The sequence below is a fragment of the Oncorhynchus gorbuscha genome, linkage group LG15 (genome assembly GCF_021184085.1).
Source record: "Oncorhynchus gorbuscha isolate QuinsamMale2020 ecotype Even-year linkage group LG15, OgorEven_v1.0, whole genome shotgun sequence".
In the NCBI taxonomy this organism is placed as follows: Eukaryota; Metazoa; Chordata; class Actinopteri; order Salmoniformes; family Salmonidae; genus Oncorhynchus; species Oncorhynchus gorbuscha.
Window position 1 is genome coordinate 52,028,764 of NC_060187.1, and position 13,228 is coordinate 52,041,991.

The following is a 13,228-nucleotide window of genomic DNA, read 5'->3' on the forward strand; positions in this document are numbered from 1 at the left end:
CGACTAGAATGAGCTGCAACTAACACCTAAACTGGACAGTTTTATCTCAATCTCTTCATTCAACAACTCAATCATGGACACTCTTACTGGCAGTTGTGGCGGCTTAGCGTGATGTATTGTTGTCTCTACCTTCTTGCCTTTTGTGATGTTGTCTGTGCCCAATAATGTTTGTACCTTGTTTTGTGCTTCTACCATGTTGTGCTGCTGTCATGTTGTTTTGCTACCATGCTGTGTTGTCAAGTTTTGCTGCCATGCTGTTGTTGTCTTAGGTCTCTCTTTATGTAGTGTTGTGTTGTCTCGCCGTGATGTGTGTTATATCCTATATTTTGATTTCATTTATTTTTAATCCCAATCCCCGTCCCCGTCCCCGCAGGAGGCCTTTTGCCTTTGCTAGGCTGTCATTGTAAATAAGAATTTGTTCTTCTCTGACCTGACTAGTTAAATAAAGGTAAAAAATAAACAAGAACATTTATGTAGATTTTCTAAACTAAGTGTTTTGATAACTTTCAAATGTAGTAACAGGTCCATGTAAAATAAACAACCCTTAACATAATACCATAGAATCAGTGTTCGGCTAATATAACAATGTGCACCTTTGATTGTCTTTCCCAGCTGTTAAAGATACTGTGCCCATCGGCATTTTGTTTGGTGTTAATGGGGCTACCTTGGTAAACATGTCAGGGTGGTCATACCTTCCTATGTGGTGTCCTGTATACATTAGGAGTTACCTGATCCTGGTGCAGAATACACCGGGTTTCTCCCTCCCCATATTGCCGTGCACCATTAAATTCAATAATAAAAAAAGACAAGTTAAAGTGGTCTAGTAAAATGTTCATGCCGAGTACCAGGTCTCTCTCCATTTAGAGACAGCAGTATGAAGCCCGTATGTCATTCTGGACTTCATCACATCCTCTTGCAAGTCTCCAAGTTCCGGGTCAATAGATACATCTGTGAACAAATACACAGTCACTGTTTGATCACCAATGCCAGTTAGGATATTTGATATACCATATTAAAGTTTGAACAGGTCAGACTAAACCTACCTACCTCTTCATTGACGACCGTTGGTAAAGCAGGCAAGAAGTGAGGCTGGAGGTAAGTTATTTGCCAGCACCCCATTGATGGGCATGGCAGTGTAGATGAGCTCCTGGCCCCTCCTGAGCACTGATTACATTATCAATGGTGGTTAAAATAAGCATGGTGGAAACAACCTGATCGCTACATTCACCTTTCTATTTCACTTCAGATATTAAGTTAAATATAATGGTAAAGGCGGTGATCAGGCTGGTCCCACCAGGCTATGTTTTGAAGTTGAATTGGGACAAAACTCGCAACTGTTCTACCTTTGACCAGGTCAAATGTCACCAACCTGATTCAAGTGTCCCCACTGTTCCATTTATAGGAATGCTCACAGCGAGGACATGTCTGTGTGATTGTGAGGGTCCCCTTGCTGGTCTTCTCTATGTTGTATGTTTGGCTGAAACGGGACATGTCTCGAACAACTGCAGCAGGCAATGTACTTCGTCATCTTATGAGCTGGTGTTGACTGGTAGGGCCTGTGACAGGGTGATACAATAGACAGCCAAGTAGAACATTTCATTTTGGAATAAAGAAAGGACAACGTTCTTTGATAATGCACTTCACAGTTACAAAATCACTCTACTACTTGTATCTGCTTGGCTGGGTAATTAACCTACTAGTTATCAAACTGGGTATTTTTTTTGTATACAACTTTTCACATAAGACACATTACCGTTGTTGATGAAGCCGTCTGTTTCATCAGGGCAGTAACTTGGGTCAAGCTAATTCTAGTTCGTCACTAGTTACCACGGCCACAAAGTCATACAGGCCGTCTATTTCTACAATTTCTCTTCTTAAAATGTGATTTTAAATCTAACCTTAACCACACAGATAACCTTATGCCTAACCGCAGCCATGTAGCCAGAAATTCATTTTGGTGGCTGACTAAATATTTTTTGTCCCACTGTGGATAAAATTAATCACTAACCTTTGATGATCTTCATCAGATGAAACGCATAGGACATCATGTTACACAATACATGTATGTTTTGTTCGATAATGTGCATATTTATATCCAAAAATCTCAGTTTACATTGGCGCCTTACGTGCAGTAATGTTTTGATTCCAAAACATCCAGTGATTTTGCAGAAATACTCATAATAAACATTGATAAAAGATAAGTATTATTCACAGAATTAAAGATAGACTTCTCTTTAATACAACCGCTGTGTCAGATTTCAAAAAAACTTTATGGAAAAAGCATAATCTGAGAACGGCGCTCAGAACACAAAACAGCCAGAGGAATATCCGCCATTTTGGAATCAACAAAGTTAGAAACAACACCATAAATATTCACTTACCTTAGATGATCTTCATCAGAAGGCACTCCCAGGAATCCCAGTTCGACAATAAATGACTGATTTGTTCCATAAAGTTCCATCATTTATGTCCAAATAGCCACTTGTTGTTCGCGTGTTCAGCCCAAGTAATCCATCTTCATGAGGCGCAGGCACTTCATCCAGACAAAAACTCAAAGTTCAATTACAGTCCTTTAGAAACATGTCAAACAATGTATGGAATCAATCTTTAGGATGTTTTTAACATAAAACATCAATAATGTTCCAACTGGAGAATTCCTTTGTCTTTATAAATGCACTGGAACGAGAGGTAACTCTGTCGGGAGCGCGCGTCATGAGACCAAGGCTCTCTGCCAGACCACTGACTCAAAGAGGTCTCATGAGCCCCTCCTTTATAGTAGAATCCTCAAACCAGTTTCTAAAGACGGTTGACATCTAGTGGAAGCCGTAGGAAGTGCAACTTTATCCATATCTCAATGTGTATTCGGTAGGCCAAGCTTTGAAAAACTACAAACCTCAGATGTCCCACTTCCTGGTTGGATTTTTCTCAGGTTTTCGCCTGCCATATGAGTTCTGTTATACTCACAGACATCATTCAAACAGTTTCTGAAACTTCAGAGGGTTTTCTATCCACTACTACTAATAATATGCATATATTAGCATCTGGGACAGAGTAGGAGGCAGTTCACTCTGGGCACACTATTCATCCAAAAGTGAAAATGCTGGCCCCTATCCCAAAAAGGTTAAGAAAAAAAAATCTTATTTACAATGATGGCCTACCCCGGCTAGACTGCTGTGCCACTTGGGAGCCACGTCACTACACCCAGTCACTACAAAGATACAGGCGTCTTTCCTAACTCGGTTGCCGGAGAGGAAGGAAACAGCTCAGGGATTTGACCATGAAGCCAATGGTGACTTTAAAACAGGTACAGCTGTGATAAGAGATAACTGAGGATAGATCAACAACCAGTGGTGGAAAAAGTACCCAATTGTCATACTTGAGTAAAAGTAAAAGATACTAAATAGAAAATGACTCAAGTAAAAGTGAAATTCATCCAGTAAAATACTACTGAGTAAAAGTCCAGCAGTATTTGGTTTTAAATATACTTGAGGATCAAAAGTAAATGTAATTGCTAAAATATACTTAAGTATCAAAAGTAAAAGTATTAATCATTTAAAAATCCTTACACTAAGCAAACCAGACGCCCCATTTAAAAAACATATGTTTTAACAGATAGCCATGGGCACACTCCCAACACTCAGACATAATTTACAAACAAAGCATGTGTGTTTAGTGACTCCGTCAGATCAGAGGCAGTTGACAGGGGATGTTCTCTTGATAGGTGCGTGAATTTCACAATTTTCCTGTCCTGCTAAGCATTCCAAATGTAACCAGTACTTTTGGGTGTCAGGGAAAATATATGCAGTAAAAAGTACATGATTTTCTTTAAGAATGTAGTGAAGTAAAAGTAGTCAAACATATAAATAGTAAAGTACAGATACCCCAAAAGCTACTTAAGAGGTACTCATTTTATTTAAGTACTTTACACCACTTGTCAACAACATTGTAGTTAATCCACAATTACTAACCTAATTGACAGAGATGCAATCTCAATTGCACTCCACACTGCCCTTTCCCAACTGGACAAAAGGAACACCTATGTGAGAATGCTGTTCATTGACTACAGCTCAGCATTCAACACCATAGTGCTCATGAAGCTCATCACTAAGGACCCTTGGACTAAACACCTCCCTCTGCATCTGGATCCTGGACTTCCTGACGGGCTGCCCCCAGGTGGTAAGGGTAGGCAACAACACATCTGCCATGCTGATCCTCAACACTGGGGCCCGCCAGGGGTGTGTATTTGGTACCCTCCTGTACTCCCTGTTCACCCACGACTGGGTGGCCAAACACAACTCCAACACCATCATTAAGTTTGCTGACGACAAGAGTGGTAGGCCTGATCACCGACAACGATGAGACAGCCTATAGGGAAGAGGTCAGAGAACTGGCTGTGTGGTGCCAGGACAACAACCTCTCCCTCAATGTGAGCAAGACAAAGGAGCTGATCTTGGACTACAGGAAAAGGCAGGCCTAACAGGCCCCCATTAACATCGATGGGACTGTAGAGGAGTGGGTCGAGAGTTTCAAGTTCCTTGATGTCCACATCACCAACGAACTATAATATAATAATAATATAATAATATATGCCATTTAGCAGACGCTTTTATCCAAAGCGACTTACAGTCATGTGTGCATACATTCTACGTATGGGTGGTCCCGGGGATCGAACCCACTACCCTGGCGTTACAAGCGCCATGCTCTACCAACTGAGCTACAGAAGGACTACTACTATCATGGTCCAAACATACCAAGACAGTAGTGAAGAGGGCATGACAAAACCTTTCCCCCTTCAGGAGACTGAAAAGATTTGGCATGGGCCCCCAGATCCTCAAAAAGGTTCTACAGCTGCATCATCAAGAGCATCCTGACCGGTTGCATCACTGCCTGGTATGGCAACTGCTCGGCATCTGACTGTAAGGCACTACAGAGGTTAGTGCAAACGGCCCAGTACATCACTGGGGCCAAGCTTCCTGCCATCCAGGACCTATATAATAGGCGGTGTCAGAGGAAAGCCCATGAAATTGTCAGAGACTCCAGTCACCCAAGTTATAGACTGTTTTCTCTGCTACCACAAGGCAAGCGGTACTGGAGCGCCAAGTCTAGGACCAAAAGGCTCCGCAACAGCTTCTACCCCCAAACCATTAGACTGCTGAACAATTCATAAAACATTACCACCAGACAATTTACATTGACACTCCCTCCCCCCCTCTTGTACACTGCTGCTACTCACTGTTTGTGTGTTACCAATGCATAGTCACTTAGTCCCCACCTACATGTACAGATTACCTCAACTAGCCTGTACCCCCACACACTGACTCGGTGCCCCCCGTATATAGCCTCATTATTGTTATTCTTATTGTGTTAATTTTTATTATGACTTTTTATTTTAGCCTACTTGGTAAATATTTTCTTCTTCTTGAAATGCCCTGTTGGTTAAGGGCTTGCAAGTAAGCATTTCACGGTAAAGTCAACACTTGTATTCGACGCACGTGGCAAATAAAGTTTGATTTGATTAAATGGGAACAGGTCTGTCCGTGATATGGCACTGCTCTGCTTTCTTGATATCTCAGTCAACCAGACAGGTCCTATAAGCTTTAGTTTTGTTGCACCTGGACTACTATCCAATTGTGTGGTCAGGTGCAGCAAAGAAAGACATAGGCAAATTGCAGTTGGTCCAGATCAGTATTCTCATGCACGTCATTGTGGTCCTGTATGGCTCAGCTGGTAGAGTATGGAGGTTGCACCGCCAGTGTTGTGGGTTTGATTCCCAGGGCCACCTATACAGAGGATGTATGCACGCATGACTGTAATTTGAGTCTGCTAAATGATTTATGTATTATTACATACACTAGATGACCAAAAGTATGTGGTGCTAACATCTCATTCCAAAATCATGGGCATTAGTATGGAGTTGGTCCACTGTTTGCTGATATAACAGCCTCCACTCTTCTGGGAAGGCTTTCCCCTTGATGTTGGAATATTGCTGCGGGGACTTGCTTCTATTCAGCCACAAGAGCATAAGGGAGGTCAGGTACTGATGTTGGGCGATTGGGCCTGGCTTGCAGTCAGCGTTTCAATTCATCCCAAAGGTGTTTGATGGAGTTGAGGTCAGGGCTCTGTGCAGGCCATTCAAGTTCTTCCACACCGGTCTCGGAAAAACATTTCTGTATGGACTTCGCTTTGTGCACGGGGAATTGTCGTGCGGAAGCAGGAAAGGGCAAAGTTGGAAGCACAGAATTGCCTAGCATGTCATTGTATGCTGTAGGGTTAAGATTTCCCTTCCCTGGAACTAAGGGGCCTCGCCCGAACCATGAAAAACAGCCCCAGACAATTATTCCTTCACCACCAAACTTTACAGTTGCCACTATGCATTGGGGCAGGTAGCATTCTGCTGGGATCCACAAAACCCAGAAATGTCAGTCGGACTGCCAGATTGTGAAGTGTGATTCATCTCTCCAGAGAAAGCGTTTCCACTGCTCCAGAGTCCAGTGGTGGCGAGCTTTACACGTTTGGCATTGTGCATGGTGCGGCTGCACGGCCATGGAAACCCATTTCAGGAAGCTCCCGATAAAAAGTTATTGTGCTGATGTTTCTTCCAGAGGTAGTTTGGAACTCGGTAGTGAGTGTTGCAACTGACAGCAGTTTTTGTGCGCTACACGCTTCTGCACTGTGAGCTTGTGTGGCCTACCACTTCACGGCTGAGCCGTTGTTGCTCCTAGACGTTTCCACTTCCTAATAACAGCACTTATAGTTGACCGGAGGCAGAAATTTCATGAATTGACTTGTTTGACGGTGTCATGCTGAACGTCATTAAGCTCTTCAGTAAGGCCATTCTACTGCCAATGTTTGTCAATGGAGATTACATGGTTGTGTGCACGATTTTATACACACCTGTCAGCAACGGGTGTGGCTGAAATAGCCGAATCCACTAATTTGAAGGGGTGTCCACATACTTTGTATATATAGTGTATATTTGGGTTCTCGAGTGGCGCAACGGTCTAAGGCACTCCATCTCAGTGCTAGAGGCGTCACTACAGACACCCTGGTTCGAATTCAGGCTGTATCACAACCGACTGTGCTTGGGAGACCCATAGGGCGGGGCACAATTGGCCCAGCGTCATCGGAGTTTGGCCGGTGTAGGCTGTCATTGTAAATAAGAATTTGTTCTTAACTGACTTGCCTAGTTAAAATAAAGGTTAACAAAAAAATATATATATATATTATGTCAATCTCTCCTGGCTCAAAATTGAGGAGATATTGACTGCATCCCTTTTGGTCACAGTTCAGATAATCATTGGTATCACACAAGGCATGCAATCAGAAGTCTCTTCACAGTCCCCAGGTCCAGAGCAGAGGCTGGGAAACATACAGTATTAAGTAGAGCCATGACTAAATGGAACTCTCTGCCACCCCAGGTAACTCAAGCTAGCAATTAAACAAGATTGAAAAAACAGATTAAAGAAGACCTTACGGCACGACGGGGACGAGACACATCTGCATGCATTTTGTATTTTATTTTGCATTTTATCTTGTATTCAGGTATTCCCCAGGGGTACGCGCAATGCCGTCGGGGGGAAAACAAAATAAAATGTGATTCACATTTTGTTTTTTGAGCAAGAATTAAGACGACTATCGAGTAGTAAGACATGTATAAATAAAACAGATACCATTAATAAGAAGGGTCTAGAAGCATCTTATATGGTGAGCTACCGAGTGGCTAGGACAGGCAAGCCCCATACTATTGTGGAGGACATATTTATTCCTGCTGCTGCGGGTATGGCTAGGAAAATGCTGGGGAAAAGGCCCAAAAAACTACAGACAATGTCTTCATCAAACACCACTGTTTCACGACGCTTAAGTGACATGGCACGAGATGTTTTGAAACAATTACTGCTTTGCATACAAGCCAGTGAATTCTATGCGTTACAGCTGGATGAGTTAACAGACGGGCCTGGCACAGCTCCTGGTATATGTCCGTTAATAATTATGGAAGACATCCTCTTCTGGAAACCAGGACAACAGGATATTTTGTAAGTATTGGACAGCTTTGTGACATCAAATGGACTTGGGTGGTCACGATATGTTGGTATCTGTATTGATGGCGCAAAATCCATGACAGGGAGACATAGTAGAGTGGTAACGCACGCACAAGCAGTTGCTCCCGATGGCACTGGGGTACACTGCAGCATCTACCGAGAGGCTCTTGCTGCCAAGGGAATGCCTGGCAGCTTGAAAGATGTTTTGGACACTACAGTTACAATGGTTAAGTTTGTTAAAGCAAGGCCCCTGATGAACTCTCGTGTATTTTCTGCACTATGCAATGATATGGGGAGCGACCATGTAACGCTTTTACAACATACAGAAGTGCGCTGGTTATCAAGGGGCAAAGTATTGACACATTTTTTAAATTGAGACGAGCTTAAAGTTTTGTTTACTGACCATCATTTTCACTTGTCTGAACGCTTGCATGATGACGAGTTTCTCATATGACTGGCCTATCTGGGTGATGTTTTTTCTTGCCTGAATGATCAGAAGCCATTGTCAGATTATGGATAGGGCTGCGCTCAAGAGTTTCTTGCATTGACCAATGGCCCTGTTAAGACACTGATGCCCTTTGTAACTACGTACCGATGTGAGAGTGTATACTCGGCCCTCACTAGCATGAAAACTAAATATAGGCACAGACTGTGTGTGGAAAATTATTTAAGATTGAGACTCTCCAATACAACATTGCAGAGTTATGTGCATTCTTTCAAGCACACCCTTTTCATTAACCTGTGGAGTTATTCACAATTTTCAATGAACAAATAAGGTTTTATATGTAAGATGGCTAAATAAAGAGCAGAATTATTGATTATTATTAGATTATTATTTGTGCCCTGGTCCAAAAAGGGCTTTTACTCACTTACCACGAGCCGGGTTGTGACAAACTCATTCTTATGTTTAATAAATGTATCGTATAGTGTGTGTGTGGGCAGGCTTACAATGATGGCAAAAAACAACATTTGAGAGTGCGCCGACCCTGGTGCTAGAGGGGGTACGCAGCTGATGGTTGAATCTTTGAAGAGGTAGGGGACTATAAAAGTTTGGGAACCACTGATGTATGTGATATGTGGTTCTCGCATGGCTATCTTAAGATGAATGCACTAGTTGTGGGTCACGCTGCCAGCATCTGCTGAATGGCTCAATGGCAATGTAAATGTAGTGCTAAATATGTACAGTTGAAGTTGGAACTTTACATACACCTTAGCCAAATACATTTAAACTCAGTTTTTCACAAATTTTCACAATTTTATTTCTTTCATCACATTCCCAGTGGGTCAGAAATTTACATACACTCAATTAGTATTTGGTAGTATTGCCTTTAAATGGTTTAACATGGGTCAAACATTTCAGACAGCCTTCCACAAGCTTCCAACAATAAGTTGGGTGAATTTTGGCCCATTCCTCCTGACAGAGCTGGTGTAACTGAGTCAGGTTTGTAGGCCTCCTTGCTCGAAAACTTTTTCAGATCTGCCAACACATTTTCTATAGGATTGAGTTCAGGGCTTTGTTAAGGCCACTCCAATACCTTGACTTTGTTGTCCTTAAGCCCTTTTGCCACAACTTTGGAAGTATGCTTGGGGGTCATTGTCCATTTGGAAGACACATTTTCAACCAAGCTTTAACTTGACGGTGTTGCTTCAATCCACATAATTTCCCTCCCTCATGAGGCCATCTATTTTGTGAAGTGCACCAGTCCCTCCTGCAGCAAAGCAGGAGGGACTGGTGCAGCAAAACAACATGATGCCGCCACCTCCGTGCTTCACGGTTGTGATGGTGTTCTTTGGCTTGCAAGCCTCTCTTCTTTTCCTCCAAACATAACAATGGTCATTATGGTCAAACAGTTTAATTTTTGTTTCATCAGACCAGAGGACATTTCTCCAAAAAGTACAATATTTGTCCCCATGTGCAGTTGCAAACCATAGTCTTGCTTTTTTTATGGCGGTTTTGGAGCAGTGGCTTCTTCCTTGCTGAGCGGCCTCTCAGGTTATATCGATATAGGACTCGTTTTTCTCACCCTCTCACCTTCCCCCCCTACTCACAAGGCAGGCAATACGCTCGACCTCATCTTTACTAGATGCTGTTCTTCCACTAACCTCATTGCAACTCCCCTCCAAGTCTCCGACCACTACCTTGTATCCTTTTCCCTCTCGCTCTCATCCAACACTTCCCACACTGCCCCTACTCGGATGGTATCGCGCCGTCCCAACCTTCGCTCTCTCTCCCCCGCTACTCTCTCCTCTTCCATCCTATCATCTCTTCCCTCTGCTCAAACCTTCTCCAACCTATCTCCTGATTCTGCCTCCTCAACCCTCCTCTCCTCCCTTTCTGCATCCTTTGACTCTCTATGTTTCCTATCTTCCAGGCCGGCTCGGTCCTCCCCTCCCGCTCCGTGGCTTGACGACTCAATGCGAGCTCACAGAACAGGGCTCCGGAAGGCCGAGCGGAAATGGAGGAAAACTCGCCTCCCTGCGGACCTGGCATCCTTTCACTCCCTCCTCTCTACATTTTCCTCCTCTGTCTCTGCTGCTAAAGCCACTTTCTACCACTCTAAATTCCAAGCATCTGCCTCTAACCCTAGGAAGCTCTTTGCCACATTCTCCTCCCTCCTGAATCCTCCTCCCCCTCCCCCTCCTCCCTCTGCAGATGACTTCGTCAACCATTTTGAAAAGAAGATCGACGACATCCGATCCTCGTTTGCTAAGTCAAACAACACCGCTGGTTCTGCTCACACTGCCCTACCCTGTGCTCTGACCTCTTTCTCCCCTCTCTCTCCAGATGAAATCTCGCGTCTTGTGACGGCCGGCCACCCAACAACCTGCCCGCTCGACCCTATCCCCTCCTCTCTTCTCCAGACCATTTCCGGAGACCTTCTCCCTTACCTCACCTCGCTCATCAACTTATCCCTGACCGCTGGCTACGTCCCTTCCGTCTTCAAGAGAGCGAGAGTTGCACCCCTTCTGAAAAAACCTACACTCGATCCCTCCGATGTCAACAACTACAGACCAGTATCCCTTCTTTCTTTTCTCTCCAAAACTCTTGAACGTGCCGTCCTTGGTCAGCTCTCCCGCTATCTCTCTCAGAATGACCTTCTTGATCCAAATCAGTCAGGTTTCAAGACTAGTCATTCAACTGAGACTGCTCTTCTCTGTATCACGGAGGCGCTCCGCACCGCTAAAGCTAACTCTCTCTCCTCTGCTCTCATCCTTCTAGACCTATCGGCTGCCTTCGATACTGTGAACCATCAGATCCTCCTCTCCACCCTCTCCGAGTTGGGCATCTCCGGCGCGGCCCACGCTTGGATTGCGTCCTACCTGACAGGTCGCTCCTACCAGGTGGCGTGGCGAGAATCTGTCTCCTCACCACGCGCTCTCACCACTGGTGTCCCCCAGGGCTCTGTTCTAGGCCCTCTCCTATTCTCGCTATACACCAAGTCACTTGGCTCTGTCATAACCTCACATGGTCTCTCCTATCATTGCTATGCAGACGACACACAATTAATCTTCTCCTTTCCCCCTTCTGATGACCAGGTGGCGAATAGCATCTCTGCATGTCTGGCAGACATATCAGTGTGGATGACGGATCACCACCTCAAGCTGAACTTCGGCAAGACGGAGCTGCTCTTCCTCCCGGGGAAGGACTGCCCGTTCCATGATCTCGCCATCACGGTTGACAACTCCATTGTGTCCTCCTCCCAGAGCGCTAAGAACCTTGGCGTGATCCTGGACAACAAACTGTCGTTCTCAACTAACATCAAGGCGGTGGCCCGTTCCTGTAGGTTCATGCTCTACAACATCCGCAGAGTACGACCCTGCCTCACACAGGAAGCGGCGCAGGTCCTAATCCAGGCACTTGTCATCTCCCGTCTGGATTACTGCAACTCGCTGTTGGCTGGGCTCCCTGCCTGTGCCATTAAACCCCTCCAGGCTCTGATCAGGCCCTACACCCAAATAAGGGCACTGCGTTCATCCACCTCTGGCCTGCTCGCCTCCCTACCACTGAGGAAGTACAGTTCCCGCTCAGCTCAGTCAAAACTGTTCGCTGCTCTGGCTCCCCAATGGTGGAACAAACTCCCTCACGACGCCAGGACAGCGGAGTCAATCACCACCTTCCGGAGACACCTGAAACCCCACCTCTTTAAGGAATACCTAGGATAGGATAAAGTAATCCTTCACACCCCCCCCTTAAAATATTTAGATGCACTATTGTAAAGTGGTTGTTCCACTGGATGTCATAAGGTGAATGCACCAATTTGTAAGTCGCTCTGGATAAGAGCGTCTGCTAAATGACTTAAATGTAAATGTAATGTAAATGTTTTACTGTGGATATAGATACTTTTGTACCGGTTTCCTCCAGTATCTTCACAAGGTCCTTTGCTGTTGTTCTGGGATTGATTTGCACTTTTCACACCAAAGTGCGTTCATCTCTAGGAGACAGAATGCGTCTCTTTCCTGAGCGATATGACAGCTGCGTGGTTCCATGGTGTAAATACTTGCGTACTATTGTTTGTACAGCTGAGCGTGGTACCTTCAGGCATTTGAAAATTGCTCCCAAGGATGAACCAGACTTGTGGAGGTCTACAATTTATTTTGCGGTCTTGGCTGATTTCTTTTGATTTTCCCATGATGTCAAGCAGAGGTACTGAGTTTGAAGGTAGGCCTTGAAATACATCCACATGTACACTTCCAATTGACTCAAAGGATGTCAATTAGCCTATCAGAAGCTTCTAAAGCCATGACATCATTTTCAGGAATTTTGCAAGCTGTTTAAAAAAGGCAGTCAACTTAGTGTATGTAAACTTCTGACCACTGGAATTGTGATACAGTGAATTCTAAGTGAAATAATCTGTCTGTAAACAATTTTGGGAAAAATGACTTATGTCATGCACAAAACCGACTTGCCAAAGCTATAGTTTGTTAACAAGAAATATGTGGAGTGGTTGAAAAACGAGTTTTAATGACTCCAACCTAAGTATATGTAAACTTCCGACTTGAACTGTATGCCATGTCACAATGCTGCCCTTGAAAAACTGACTGCCAGCTTGGACAAAAGATTATGATCTTGACTGGAGGCCCTTCACCGGATGAGAAGAAATGTTACAAGATGGGCATTACCAATTGTGCCAACTTGTCAGAACATGGACACAACAGATGTAAAATTCTTAGCAAGTGTGTGAACAGGG